Raw genomic sequence first — 16,433 nt, 5'->3', positions numbered from 1 at the left:
AAATCTCTTGACACAAAAATGATGTGTGATGATTCATTCATACGTGCTCATTCACTGATTTTTTTTTTTTTTTTTTTACTCAATTACACATCTCTCATCTTATTCAGAGGTTCTCATAGACATATATACAAGGATTCACACAGCCTGCCTATCTTGCACTTTGGATTTGATTAATACTTTTTCCAGGTTCTTTGCTGCACTACTTCCATATCTATCCTCAATTATATCACATAACCGATTTCCTTCTTCAGGTATCTTTCCCTGACTGTTCCCCATCTTATCTTTTATTCTTATCCTGTCTCTCTTGTTGTCTTCCTGTTAGTCCCCTGCCTTAGGTGGTGTATTGGGTAAGCTCAAGACTAGGCTCTACTATACCTCGTTACCTTCTTCCTAAGGTGCTAACAGGCTAAATGGAGTGTCTGTTCCTCGGTGTACTACGTGTTTCGTGTACTTATATGCTATGTAGCATCCGAACAGAAATACTCCCACAACACACAGGATTGTAAATAAAGTGTCCATCTACTGGGGTTCTTCAGTCATATCCTGTCACAGGCTCATTTCACGGTCCTGTGCTCATTCGGTCACACTCTTATCTGTCACAAGGTTTATTCGTAAAGGGTGTTGATTTAAGCTTAGGCGGTGACCTCCCCGGAAGGACGCTGTCACATGACCCAGTTAGGCAATATCACCACTCTTTGAACGAATACCTACTGTGCAGCTTATTTTTCTACTTTCCACAACCTTTCAAATCAAAGTAGCCATTCAACAACCTCCTCTATTCCTAGTGCGGAACCGTCTATTGTGAAAAACTTGTCCGTCCGGGCTGCGCAGTATGAACTGTTCACCCAGCCTTATATTCCGTAATGTCAGACCTCTCCCATTTTGATTTGCATCAGCTCTTTTTCTAAAAATAGCTGTGCACACACAGAACCTACAGTAACCTCTCATTCGAGCAGAAATTACATATGCGTGTCACACCCGATTTCCTCAGAGTTCTTATATGGACCTGATTTTACGGCCCCCTCCTCTACTAGATTCCCCTTTATACGGACCTTAGTTATAATGATAGATTATGAAGAGCAGAGAAGAGAAAAATTGATCTCTTACCTGGCCAGGTGTTTAGGTCTGCTGTTCACAATTTCATCAGTAACTGGAGTGGTCTGTAGATCGGGTAGTCTTGGAGAGGTGCCTATATCAGGTCCCTGTTTCGGGCGCCAGGAAACTGTCGGGATCCCTCAGATTACTCTTTCATCTGAAGGACCGATGTTCTTGGGTGTGAAGCATCATATGTCTCTAATTAAATCAGCTCCGTGGAGAAGAACTACACAGACACCAGCTGTATAATACAACTCAGGATGCCTCCAAGACGCCTCTGGCTTATCAGTTAGGCTTCCGTCTTTTATAGTAAAGAATTTAAATGTTTACAGACATGCGCAGTACAAATGATTTTACAACTTGTTTTCGACAAAGAAAGTCATTTAGGCGAAAAAGCAGAGGTATTTGACCTTGGTTCACAAGGGAGATGTCTGAGACATCTCCTCGAAGAACAGATAAGGTTTTAAACAAGAGAATGCAACATAGACAGAACTCAATTTAACTCCTTCAGTTCCTATCAGTATGTTGTATGAATGTAGTATAAATGTAGTATGTATGTAGCATGTATGTATGTATGTATGTTGTATGAATGTAGTATATATGTAGTATGTATGTAGTATGTATGTATGTGGTATGAATGTAGTATATATGTAGTATGTAGTATGTATGTATGTTGTATGAATGTAGTATATATGTAGTATGTATGTAGTATGTATGTTGTATGAATGTAGTATATATGAAGTATGTATGTAGTATGTATGTTGTATGAATGTAGTATATATGTAGTATGTAGTATGTATGTATGTTGTATGAATGTAGTATATATGTAGTATGTATGTAGTATGTATGTATGTTGTATGAATGTAGTATATATGTAGTATGTATGTATGTTGTATGAATGTAGTATGTATGTAGTATGTATGTATGTATGTTGTATGAATGTAGTATATATGTAGTATGTATGTAGTATGTATGTTTTTTTTCACATTCAACACATTAGCTGGATGATGGGACTACTACTGTCCCATCATTGGCTAATGTGTCAATCACTGTCATTGTAGCAGGCATAGCCCGATGGGACTTGTCTGCACACACACACAACCCCCGGGAGGCCCGTACAGACCCTCGGCAGGCCCGCACAGACTCCCAGCAGGCCAGCACAGACCCCCGGCAGTCACGCACAGACCCCCGGCAGGCCCGCACAGACCCCCGGCAGGCCCGCACAGACCCCCGAGAGTTCCGTAGAGACCCCGCCCACACACACAGACACGCACAGTGTCCGCCCACGCACCGTCCACACTCTTCCCCCCTCCTGAACTGGATGTGCAAGTAAAGAAAGGGTTTATTTTCATTCCGATATTTGTGCCCCATTGACTTGCATGGGTTTCCGGTATCGGAATCGGCGATACCCGATATTTTTGGGGTATCGGTCCGATCCAATCCGATCTGATATTTCTTGATATCGGAAAGTATCGCTCAACAGTAAACGTGACAAAATTAGTGGTATGATACAATCGTAGGCTTAATGTCAAAGCGTTTCAGAGTCCACTGACTCCTTCTTCAGGACAACCAAACATTTATTTATGTATGGGTGTCCTGAAGAATGAGTCGGTGAACTGTGAAACGCGTTGACAATAAGCCTACGATTTTATCATACCACTAATTGTGTCGTATTCTAGAGATCACACAAATACTTCCAGTCTTAGCAAAGTGGAAGGGTTTGATAGAAATCTCGTGTCCAATATGCTTTTAAACTCAACATAAACTGACCTTTTTCAAATTCGCAGCATTTCGATCTCTCTCGCGGATACATTGAATTCTCGGTGCAGAATTCCCCGTAGACTTGCATTAGGTATGGAAATTCTGTAGGTAAAAAACACACCTGCATTTTTAGTGCATTTCTTCACTGGAAATGCATGAAAAACGCATGTAATCCATGTCTACATTTGCCAATAAAATTTTCTCAAAGCCGAATACAAGGAAGTATCCAAAATAATGCAGCTTTATTGAAAGCATGACACACCAACTGGAGACAAAAAAAATTGCAGCGTCAAAAGCAAGATAAAAACGCAAGTGAAAAAACATACACAAAAATGCAATAAAAACTGCACGTAACTTGATTTAAATAATTGGTGCAGAGATTGTGTAGCATTTCTGAAACATTAAAAATGCATGAAAAGCTCATCGTGGGAATGTAGCGGATAAGTTCTCACAATAAGTTTGTTAGGGTGTGCACCGAGTATCATGGGTGCTCGAGTGGCATGTTCGAGTCATCGCGGCCGCTTGTTTCGTGGCTGTTAGACAGTCAAAAAACATGTGAGGATTGCCTGACAAACATGAGCCATCCCCACATATTTTGTGGCTCTCTAACAGCCGTGAAACAGGCGACCGCGATGACTCGAACATGTCACTCGAGCACTCTCGGCAAACTCGAGTAAAGAGCCCTTGCGCTCATCATTAGAGGCAACCGTTGAAAATCATTCGCGTGATACAAATCTTTAGTGTGACTTTTCCTTTTAAAAATCTGAATATATATGTATTTGTAACTTCCTACCAAATTTCCATGGTCACAGGACATAGCAGACTAGAGATCCTTTCCCATATTCGCAGCAGCCGCCTCCGCTGTGAGATTTGTTTTAGAATCACGTCCACATTATACAAATTTAACACGCAGAATAAATAACCACTGTGCTGAAGATAATATGATATTGACTTCTTGGGCTGCGTTAATTTCAATTGATCAACACAGCATGGAGAAGTCATGCAGAATGTGACAGACCGCCTACCGTCGGCAGGAACAATGCTCCCAAGTAATACTACTTTGTTAACTCGGAGGGGGGTTCTTTTGGGGACTAGATTTATCTGGATTGCTGGATAGATTATTGGATGTATGACTTTACGAATATTTCAGCAATGCCAGTAGGGCTTTTCTTGCTATCCATTTCCTCCCCAGCATCATAAGTTTTTGCCATTGTGTTGAATCATAGCACACATCCTTCTCTATTGTAATAAGTTTGTCTCATAGCCGTGATTCATAATTATTCATTGCACTGAGAAATGATTGTGCTTGGTTACAGAAGAATTTACTGATATTTATAGTAAGATATGATATCCAAGGAGTTAAATGTTATTTCTGAATTACTGGTCTGTGTTTAGTTGCTGGTGTCTGCAGCAGGGTGCCCCGCCAACCCCATGGGGGGCTCAATACGGACTCCGCTCCTGTAGTAGCATTAAGCGAACGAATCTCCAAGGGGAAATGTGAGGAGACACCGAACTAACACAAAACAGGAGCTTATCACATCCGTGCGAATCATGAAGCTAATTGGTACCGCAGCTCCCAGTATAGGTATTTTGGAACATGCTCCCCTCCGTCTTCAGTTCTCTAAGTTTGGAATCAGAAGGTTATTAGTATAGTAAATGGTAATGTTTGGGTATGGTCACACAAAGGTCTTTCAATTTTTCGGCATGGATTCCAAACAAAAATCCACATTAAAAATGGTCTACATTTTCTTAAAACAATAATCCATTTGAATAAAATAATCCGCCTATAGTGTATTGTCACGTTTTTCTCTTATTTTTCGAAAAAGCGTCATGGAAATTATTTGAAGCTCAAAAATTGTAGCAAAATGTAGCAAAATGCAAATTTTTTTCCAAAATGTGACATGTAGTGTAAAGCTTTGCACAGTCCCTATGCTTTGTTTTCAGGTTTTGCTTCATCACAGTGTTTAAGTTCTGATTTAGATTATACCCGAGATTCTGATTTAGTTTTAAGTCTTGATTAGTGATGAGCGGACCCGTGAAAGTTCAAGTTCATTGAGTTTGACCAAAGTTTAGTCCAAACTTCTCTGCAACCTGAACCCAAACCCATAGAAATCAATGGGGACCCGAATTTTGGAGCTGGGAAATTTCTCACTCTAGCTCTCTCTCACTCTCTCTCTCTATGGACTACTGAACTGTAAAACAATCTTTTAGGCTGTGTGCCCACGTTGAGTTTTTTAATTCCGCAGCATTTCTGCAACGTGGGCACACAGCCTTATAGGTCTTCCAGGAGACGTCTGTATTCAGAGTTTAGCACCGGACACCGGTATGAACCGGGAACTATACAGTTTAGGTTCGCTCATCTCTAGTCTTGATTTTTCACCCCAAAAAGCACAGACAAGCTATAAACAGTATTTTAAAGATAGTGAACATTACAGTGTTTGTCCAATAGTTAAAAGAAAAGCATAAAAAGATTTTCAGATGTTCCAAAACTAAAAAATGAAAATAAAACAAAAACTGCAGAACTTGCTTAATTGTCCTTATGGGCTGCCAGCAATGAGATGGCAATGACTGGCACAAAACCATTGCAGGCAAAGAACAAGTAGCGTACATGTGCCTTACTTATTGACCTGACTAAATATTAGACGAGCGTATGAATAATTGTCCGAGTTTCATCCATAAAACCTTACAATTTTCATCTATATGTAATCCTTGTACTATTCATGTGTCCATGTGACATCTGCACAGCTTCCTTGGTTATTAATGGCAATGTGTCTGTACCAATCAGATCCATTAAGGATGATGCGTATGGGAGCTGATATTTTTTTTTACCGACACATAGACTTGTATAGGTGAGTCTCATCCAACATTCAGAAGAGAATAGTGAATGCTGCAATTTATTACACGTAGACATTGGGTCCATGTGAAAAATTGTCATCTGAACCATCCTATTGATTTATCTTGGTCAGAGTGCTGTCTGATTTGCACTCAGAAAGCACATGTCCGTATTATAAGCTCATCTGAAGAGCCTATATTGTCTGTAGTACAGTGTGACTGCTGAGGCTGTTCTAATATTGAATGAGGTGGTTCTCAATTTTATCCCATTAAAAGGAATCTGTCAGCAGTTTTTATTGCTATTTAATCTAAAAGCACCATAATGTAGGGGCAGAGACCCTGAGTTCAGTGATGCATCATTTATTAGGCTGTGTGCTGTAGTTTCAATACAATCAATGTTTTATCAGCAGGAGATTATCAATAGAGGACTAAAGGTACTGTCACACTAAGCAATATCGCTAGCAATATCGCTATAACTTGTGACGTTATAGCGATATTGCTAGCGATATCGCTGTGTGTGATACTTACCTCCGACCCGCTCCCCCGTTGGTTATCGCTGATCGCGCAAGAACATTCAGGGCTGCTTCTCGTTGTCAGCTTCCTGCGGCGCTTCCTGTGGAGAGACAAGCGTGGAGCCGGGCGGGAGGAAGCAGGATCGCCTAGTGTGACAGGTAAGTAGCGACCCCCGACCCCTGCGATGTCGCTAGTGAGATCTACCTGTGTGGCAGCTCACTAGCGACCACTTAGCGATGTACCAGCGATCCTGACCGCGTCATATCGCTGGTCGGGATTGCTGGTACATCGCTAAGTGTGACAGTACCTTAAGTCTCACATGCAGGCTAGTCAGGCTAATCGATGTAATCCCACCCTTACCACTGATTGGCAATTTGCCGACAATTCACAGTGCACACAGAAAGCTGCCATTCTGGTGTGGGTGAGGTTACATGGGGCTCAGAATTCTGACTACATCTACAGCAGGAAACAGTTTCAGTTTTTCTTTTTTAATAAATTTGCAAAAATTTCTACATTTCTGTTTTTTTCAGTCAAGATGGGGTGCAGAGTGTACATTAATGAGAAAAAAAATTAACTTTTTTGAATTTACCAAATGGCTGCAATGAAACAAAGAGTGAAAAATGTAAAGGGGTCTGAATACTTTTACCCACTGTACATACACGATGTGTCAGCACATGAAGCCCAATATTGCTGTAAACGTTAAAAGCATAAGGTACTTAGCGTTTTTTGATCAAAGAGCGCAAAAGCCATCCAGCCATGACAAGGTGTATCTAAGTATAGATGGTCCCTAAACACTAAGTCCTAACTCCCTATGCGACAAAACAGGACTCATCTGAATGGAGAAAGACAATGACGATCTTTGTGGGAAAGATGAATGGATAAGGGTGTTGAGCCCTGAAGGTTAAAGAAAAACCACGTACAACAGCGAAATAAATTCTTGCTCTCAGTATGTCTCAATTTTCTAAAATTGTATGGGACATTAAATGTATAAAGTTGGACTCTTGCAATTCCTAGCTCACTACTGGCAAATTTTACACAAATTACTGAAATGTCAGAGCAATTTGTTTTTCGCAAGTATAGATATTAATGTAAATTCTAAAGTGGCAAAGGGCACAGCGCATTCTGCCAACTGCTGGATTTCTCAATGAAAAGTTTCAACACATGACAAACTAGTTCACGCAATCATTCATTCAAGCAATTAGGTCAGTGTGGTTGTCGTGGTGGCTTCACTCTAAGGGCTCATGCAGATATATTAATCCGACGCCTTATTCAACAATATGGCTGTTCAGATGAACGATCTTTCTCTCGGGCTGACTTTCCGTGGCAAATATGTCACTACATGCACTCATTTTTTATGAGTATCGGATGAGACTCACCCATTTAAGTCTATGGGTGCGTGAAAAATCGGATCCCACACAGAACATCAGTGTGGCCTCTGATTTTCATGGATAAATTTCTCTTATAAACCTAGGAAGTCATGCACATTTTTTAAAGTAAAGATGTCACATAGATATCATATGGACGCAGAAAACTTACACACGGATGTCACACAGATCAAAATCGGATGAAAATGAGAAAAAAAACATCTGAGTTTTATGGATGAAACTTGACCCATTTTTCATACGCTTGTCTGAAGCTGCCCTAACACTGACTTTTATTCCTGAGATTTTGGACAAGACACTGAGTGAAAAGAATTTCCGCTCCAAAAATTCAGCAAAAAAACTCAGTGTACACACACCTAAAGAATGAAGCCACGATGGCCCAACAAGGATAGCATGCTTGCTAACATTTCTGCTGGGGCAATAGGGCTTTTAAGCTCTGCCACCAGCGTCCATCTGTAATAGTCATGTCCTCCTCCCACTCTGCAACACCAAATTTGGGCAGGATTTACATAATCTCAGCTCCTCTCTCTCTAGGACACCCCACACTAGATATGAATAAGTGAAAATTTGTAACAAACCATTCTACAGTAATTCTGGAAAGTTGACAGGTACAGGATTGTCTGTGAGTAACCACTGGTGAGACACAAGGGCCGAGTACAAGATGTATGCAATCCTCAGGGGCTGATTGGCCTGTAAGGAATACTATGACCTTGATAACTGGACAGACTTGGAGTCAGATCATATGTAATAGTTATATTCAGTGTATGCACTTAGTGGTTTCTAAATAAGGCATAATACTTAACATTCTTTTGTTTGAACAAGTATATTATCAACCACATCCGTTTTCTTTCTACGATACAGTCACTTTCAGGTTGTTGATGCTCCATATTGCAGGGAGACATCTTTCTTCACCTACCAGACTAGCCTTTGGGTCATTTTTAGCCTTCACATCCTAATCACTTAGTAACAGGGCTGTGGAGTCTGTAAGCCAAACCTCCAACTCCTCAATTTCCTTGACACTGAATCCGACTCCACCAAAATGAGCTCCGACTCCATGACTCCAACTCCACAGCCCTGCTGAGTAACAGTCCTTACAGTGCTGGTCAAACTCGCCATGTTCAGCACGGCTCTTGCATGAGGGTTCTCTACTGTCTACATTGTTAAAGTCTGAATACACCAATTCATCTCTCTGCAGTTAGGAAATACTCATGTAGGAAAAGTAATCTGGTGTCTTTCATGGGGTCACAAAACAGTCTTGAGTGTGAATTAGCTCCCTATTAGTACTGTGAAGATCTAGAGTTGTGGGTGTTAGTAATCACCTAGGCAGGTTAACGATGCAACAAGTTTTATTTGTATCCATACAAGTACTGTATTTCAGTAAGTCCAGGTAGATGACCCCAATGTAATGCCCCCAGTCCACGGGATCAGCAACAAATCAGTAAAAATAGTCCATGGGATAATTCCTAGGGGGATATAGATCTCACGACCGAAGCCCGAGAAAACTTAGTTCCAAGTTCGATAGTCCATTCATGGGTTCCAGGAGCGGCCTTAACTCTGCTCCTTTCGCTTCAGATCCCCAGACATAACTGCCCTCCCCATCAAGTCTCTCAACTCTACTCCCAACCCCCTAACCAAATCCAACATTCCAACCCCCTTCACCAATGTACATTGAATTCACAGCCAGTGAAGTCTCCGGCCAGTCTGGAGTGGTGTGAACCCAAGTGGCCCACCTGCCAAGAGAAAGAAAGGCACATATTCCCCCACCAGATAAGGTCATTGCATGTTAATACAACATAAATTGAGGTAACTAGTCATCTGTGCTGGGAAAGTATTTCAGTTCCTCACATTCCTCCCCCACTTTTCCAGCATGGCAAGTATTTGGCTCCAATTCATTAAATTGACTATCCTTCTTCTGACAACAATTACCAGAGTTCGTGGCTTCCTCAGTCTGTCTCGATAGTCCATCAGCATTGCCATGGTCTCTCCCACACTGGGGGGAGGTTATTTGGCATGTCGAGGTCTTCTGATGCAGCGGGAATGAGTCCTTGGCTTCGGGCTGCGACAATGGTCCAGTGGCACAACAACCCTGCTCCTAAGTTGTTGCCCAGCAACACATCCACAGGTAGGTGTCGCACTACCCCCATATCCACCATTTCCTTGCTGTGTCCCCAGTCTAAATGTAGTCGGGCTGTCCGAATGTTCAGAGATTCTCCTCCAGCTACGTGGACTCGAATGTGCCCGGCATTCCCTGGCGAAGTGTCCCCTGCGTCCGCAGTTATGGCAGCTTAATCCACCTCGCCCTGATGTGGGCCGTACTTGGGGTTTTGGGGGACCTCCCCCTCTTTTCTCGCCCCCAGCATTCCAGCCCCATTGCAGTACACTGTTCACAGGTTGGAAATGCGGATGACGTGGACCCGAATGGGCCCAGCATTCCCTGGCGAAGTGTCCCATGCGTCCACAGCTATGGCAGCTTAATCCCCCTCACCCTGATGCTGGCCGTACTTGGGGTTTCTGGAGACCTCCCCCTCTTTGTAGAGTACAAAATCCTCGCAGTTCCTCCTCTCGCTGGACCATGGGTCTCACTGGCCTCTCGGGAAGCCCCTGTTCCCGACTTGCCGGAGCTGTTCTCCCACACCGCCCAGGACGATTGGCAGACCAATCATCAGCCAATCTTGCAGCGTCCTCCAGACTCTGTGGTTTTCTATCCGCCACCCATTCCTTTAGGTCACGTGGGAGCTTGGACATAAATTGCTCCCGCATGAATATATCCAAGACATGTTCAGCTTCCCGGGCTCCCAGTCCTTCGATCCACCGAGCACATGCTGTACGTAATGTGTTGGCAAACTCCCGGTGCGTATGTGCACTGGGCTTTTCAGTCTCCCGAAACTTCCTCCGGTAGGTTTCAGGTGTGACGGCATACCTCTCCAGTAATGCGCTGCGAATGGTAGCGTAACACCTCTGATCCCCAGAAGACAAGTTATTAAAAGCTTCTCTGGCTTTCCCGGTCAGGCCAACACTCAAAAATCTCAGCCAGTCCTCAATGGACACTTCATGAAGTAGGCAGAGGTTCTCAAATAATCGAAGATGGTCATCAATACCCGTAGTGTCTTCATTAAACTGTGGTAGGTCCCGGTACCTCAAAGATGCGGGTCCCTCTCTCCCGTTATCCACTGTCATCTGCGCAGAGGGTGGTGGGGTTATGGCTACATGGACACCCAGATATTTGCTTATCACAGCCGCCCGTTCTCTTTTTGTGGCTCGCTCTCCTAGCGCAGCCAGCACCCGCTCCAACTCGGTCAATCGATCCTCTGCCATTGGAATGATTGCCCGCGGCTGTTGTCCGTCCACTGGGCTGTCCTCTTCTACATCTGGACTAATCTCCTCCTGTGGGTGTTCTCGATCCCACTCGTCCAAGCGTTGTATTAGGGCCATCCGGTTGTCCGCCATCGACCACTCCAGCTCTCTCCCAGAGCACAGGGCTCTCAGCTGCTCCTACTTGAGTCTCTTGTAGATGGAGTCTGCCATCTCTTCTGCCAAGTCACCATCAGTAACTTTCTCTGTTACGCTGTTCAGAGATCGGTGATCCCACTGCTGCCACCACTTGTGAAGATCTAGAGTTGTGTGTGTTAGTAATCACCTAGGCAGGTTAACGATGCAACAAGTTTTATTTGTATCCATACAAGTACTGTATTTCAGTAAGTCCAGGTAGATGACCCCAATGTAATGCCCCCAGTCTACGGGATCAGCAACAAATCAGTAAAAATAGTCCATGGGATAATTCCTAGGGGGATATAGATCTCACGACCGAAGCCCGAGAAAACTTAGTTCCAAGTTCGATAGTCCATTCATGGGTTCCAGTAGAGGCCTTAACTCTGCTCCTTTCGCTTCAGATCCCCTGACATAACTGCCCTCCCCATCAAGTCTCTCAACTCTACTCCCAACCCCCTAACCAAATCCAACATTCCAACCCCCTTCACCAATGTACATTGAATTCACAGCCAGTGAAGTCTCCGGCCAGTCTGGAGTGGTGTGAACCCAAGTGGCCCCCCTGCCGAGAGAAAGAAAGGCACATATTCCCCCACCAGATAAGGTCATTGCATGTTAATACAACATAAATTGAGGTAACTAGTCATCTGTGCTGGGAAAGTATTTCAGTTCCTCACAAGTACCTCCATAGTTTTTATCAAAGAACCCGGAGAACACTTGGAGTGTGGTCCACATCACAAGAACTTGTAGTAGCGGTAAATACTAATACTGAGGAATAGAAGACATTAATCTGTGGGAAAAGCTAAGGCAGTAATTGTCTCCAAAGTACATTTATGATAAGAAAAACAAGTTACACATAAATGTATGAGTTAAAAATAGGGACCACAGTGCTTTAAGCACGACATATTAGATGAAATTGGGTCCTTGTTGTCAGTCCCATGGAGACTTAGAATATAAGACTTTGTGACTTCCTCTGTTCTCCTGTTTTCGTTGCCAGTAAAATAACAGTGGAATAATTGGAAGGAATTCACTACTGAGCAGAAAATAGGTCATCACTTGCATGTCAGCACATAACCGAATAAGGTGTGAACAGGACAAGTGGAAATACATCGGGTTTGTTATCCATGGTTCCATTTATAAAGTATGTGGAAGGATAGACAAAGTAACACATTGGCATCATATCAATAAATCTGTCAGTACATGGCAATCCAGACAACATGTAGTCAGCAGATATTAAACACTTCCTTTATTAATGTCTCTCTATTCTCAGGTTTAGATATCCATATAAAAAAACTTGGAATAAATCTAATAATAAAGTAACGTATATACTTGAGTATAAGCCAACCCGAGAATAAGCCGACCTCCCCTAATTTTGCCACAAAAAACTGGTAAAACTTGTTGACTCGAGTATAAGCCTAGGGTGGAAAAAGCAGCAGCTACTGGTAAATTTCAAAAATAAAAATGGATACCAATAAAAGTAAAATTAATTGAGACATCAGTAGGATAAATGTTTTTGAATAGCCATATTGAATCAGGAGCCCCATATAATGCTCCATACCATTCATGATGGGCCCCATAAGATGCTCCATACAAAATACACCCCATATAATGCTGCACAAAGGTTAATAATGGCCCCATAAGATGCTCCCTAGAATAATATGCCCCATATGCAGCTACATAAAGGTCATGGCCCCATATGCTGCCCCATAAGATGCTCCATAGAATATGCTGCCCCATAAGATGCTCCATAGATTATGCCCCCATATGCTGCCCCCATAAGATGCTCCATAGATTATGCCCCATATGCTGCTCCCATATGCTGCTCCATGGATTATGCCCCCATTTGCTGCGCCCATATGCTGCTCCATGGATTATGCCCCCATATGGTGCCCCCATAAGATGCTCCATAGAATGTGCCCCCATATGCTGCTCCATGGATTATGCCCCCATATGCTGCTCCATATATTATGACCCCATATGCTGCTCCCATATGCTGCTCCATAGATTATGCTCCCATAAGATGCTCCATAGATTATGCCCCCATAAGATGCTCCATAGATTTTGCCCCCATATGCTGCTCCATATATTATGCCTCCATATGCTGCCCCCATAAGATGCTCTATACATTATACCCCCATATGCTGCTCCATAGATTATGCCTCCATACGCTGCTCCATATATTATGCCCCCATATGCTGCCCCCACAAGATACTCCATATATCATGCCGCCATATGTAATGTCCCCATATGCTGCTCCACATATCATGCCCCCATATACTGCTCCATATATCATGCACCCATATGCTGCTCCATATATCATGCCCCATATGCTGCCCCCATAAGATGCTCCATACATTATGCCCCCATATGCTGCTCCATGGATTATGCCCCCATATGCTGCTCCATATATTATGCCCCCATATGCTGCTCCATAGATTATGCCCCCATATGCTTCTCCACATATTATGCCCCCATATGCTTCTCCATAGATTATGCCCCCATATGCTGCTCCATAGATTATGCCCCCATATACTCCCCCCATAAGATGCTCCATAGATCATGGCCCCATATGCTGCCCCCATAAGATGCTCCATACATTATGCCCCCATATGCTGCCGCTGCTGCTGCAAATAAAAATAAAAAATTGACATACTCACCTCTCCGTCCCTGGGTGCCTGCTGTCTGAATGTCACTTACAAGAGGACACATCAGACAGCAGCAAGCACCGATGGACCAGGAACAGGTGAATATAGCCTAACTTACCCCGTTCTGGCTCGGTCTCCGCAGTCCCGTTCTCCCACGGTCTCCCTTCCTGCCTTCAGTGGTCACGTGGTACCGCTCATTAAACTCATAAATATGCGCATATTCATGAGTTTAATGAGCGGTACCATGTGACCGCTGAAGGAAGGAAGGGAGACTGTGGAGAAGCGGGGGGCTGTAGAGACCGAGCCAGGACGGGGTAAGTATGATCTGTGACACCCCCCAGGTATATGATTCGAATATAAGCCGAGAGGGGGACTTTCAGTCCAAAAAAATGGGCTGAAAATCTCAGCTTATATTCGAGTATATACAGTAAATTGGAACATTTCAGTAACTTGGTACCCAATGTTGTATCTCTAATCATATACTTAGCAATCTGCTGTCTGATATGTGACCCACCAAAAAGTGAGTTCTCATCATGCACTTTTCTCAGTTACAGCACAATTGTGAATATTATTATTTCTGTATAAAAACTAAATCAATCTTCAAATAAAAAGCAACATAAGATGAGTAAAGCAAAGTATTTATCCTGTTACACATAGCACAATGTGGTGCCGCAAACAACACTGTATTCTAAACTAGAACTTCTGTAACAGCCATAGGAAATGCCACAATTTTCCATGTTTTGTATTGTTTCTAATGAAATCAGAGCTATGCCAAGGTTACAATAGAGAATGGGCTTGTACTGTTCTTTAAGTGCTGTATTACAGGATGCTTCAACATTGAGTTCTAATTGTTCCGTGTTCATAAAACTTCAGAGTGTACAAAGTTATCAAATGCCAGTCTACTGTCAATATACAATAATTCACTTCATATATACAGTAGGTACAAGTAAATGTTTCACTATAGTAAACTCTGCATAAAGGGAACCTGTCGGAAGAATTTCAGCCCCCAAATATTTATACACTGCTCAAAAAAATAAAGGGAACACTAAAATACCACGTCCAAGATATCACTAAATGAAAAATTCCAGTTGCAAATCTTTATTCATTACATAGTGGAATGTGTTGAGAACAATAAAGCATAAAAATGATCAATGTCAATCAAAATTAATATCCCCCTGGAGGTCTGGATTTGGAATAATACTCAAAATCAAAGTGGAAAATCAAATTGCAGTCTGATCCGCTGAACTATAGTGGAAATGGCTCAAGACAAGGAAATGACGCTCAGTAGTGTGTGTGGCATCCATGTGCCTGTATGAACTCCCTACAACACTGGGCACGCTCCTGATAAGGTGGCGGATGTTTTCTTGAGGGTTCTCCTCCCAGACCTGGATAAAAACATCAGTCAACTGCTGGACAGTCTGTGGTGCAGCGTACAGTTGGTGGATGGATCAAGAAGACATGATGTCACAGATGTAATCAATTGGATTTAGGTCTGGGGAATGGGCAGGCCAGTCCATAGCATTGGTGCCTTCATCGTGCAGAAACTACTGACACACATAAGCCACATGAGACCTAGCATTGTCATGCATCAGAAGGAACCCGGGGCCCTCTGCACCTGCATATGGTCTCACAATGGGTCTAAGGATCTCATCCCGGGACCTAATTGCATTCGGGGTACCTCTGGCTAGCACATGGAGGGCTGTGCGGCCTTCCAAAGAAATGCCTCCCCACACCATTACTGACCCACTGCCAACTGGTCATGTTGCAGGCAGCAAAACATTCTCAACGGCGTCTCCAGACTTTGTCGTATCTGTCACATGCGCTCAGTGTGCTCTCACGTGCTCTCATCCATGTCAAATCTGCCATTCTTGGTGTTCTCTGGCAAATGCCAATCGCCCTTTATGATGTTGGGCTGAAAGCACAACACCCGCTTGTGGATGTCGGGCCCTCTTACCACCCTCATGAAGTCTGTTTCTGACAGTTTGAGCAGACACATGGATGTTAGTGGCCTGCTGAAGGTTATTTTGCATGCCTCTGGCACTGCTCCTCCTATTCCTCAATGCACAAAGAAGGAGGTAGTGGTCCTGCTGCTGGGTTTTTGCCCTCCACATCTCCAAGTGTACTGGCCTGTCTCCTGGCATCTGATGCATGTGCTGGACACTGCTGACCTACACAGCTACCTTTCTTGCCACATTTCGAATTGATGTGCCATCCTGGATGAGCTGCACTTCCTGAGCAAATTCTGTGGGTTGTAGGGACTGCCTCAACTACTGTACAGTACCTGTAGGGGTGAGAGCAATGACAAAATGCAAAAGTGACCAAAACAACAGCCAACAAAAATTAGAACAGAGAAATGGTTTGTGGTCACTCCCTGCACAACCTCTCTTTATAGGGGTTGTCTTGCAAATTTCCTAGCATTTCTACCTGTTGTCTGTTCCATTTGCACAACAGCAGGAGAAATGGATTTACAATTGGTGTTGTATCATAACTGAACAGGTTGATTTCAGAGCAGTGTGATTGACTTGGAGTAACATTGTATTGTTTAAGTGTTCCCTTTATTTTTTGAGCAGTGTATATGCATGTAGTTCTTTTAAATACAGGTCCAGCAATACCTTTATATGGTCAATCCATTCCTCACTTACTGAGAAATTAGCGTTTGAATGTACAGTGCTCTCCACATGTGGAGCTGTTCGCATGTCTTTGTCACTCTGAATGTATT

At 43.2% G+C, this 16,433-nt stretch overlaps 1 protein-coding gene across 1 annotated transcript in view; it reads left to right on the top strand.

The window, feature by feature from the left end:
- TMEM132C (transmembrane protein 132C) overlaps positions 1-16,433 on the top strand; it is a 982,344-nt gene that overhangs the window by 21,802 nt on the left and 944,109 nt on the right. The window lies entirely within an intron of this gene.

The sequence above is a fragment of the Dendrobates tinctorius genome, unplaced genomic scaffold, assembly GCF_039654945.1.
Source record: "Dendrobates tinctorius isolate UK_male_01 unplaced genomic scaffold, ASM3965494v1 ptg000243l, whole genome shotgun sequence".
Classification (NCBI taxonomy): domain Eukaryota; kingdom Metazoa; phylum Chordata; class Amphibia; order Anura; family Dendrobatidae; genus Dendrobates; species Dendrobates tinctorius.
Note: the sequence above shows the minus strand (reverse complement) of the source record. Positions and strands in the feature narration are given on the sequence as shown.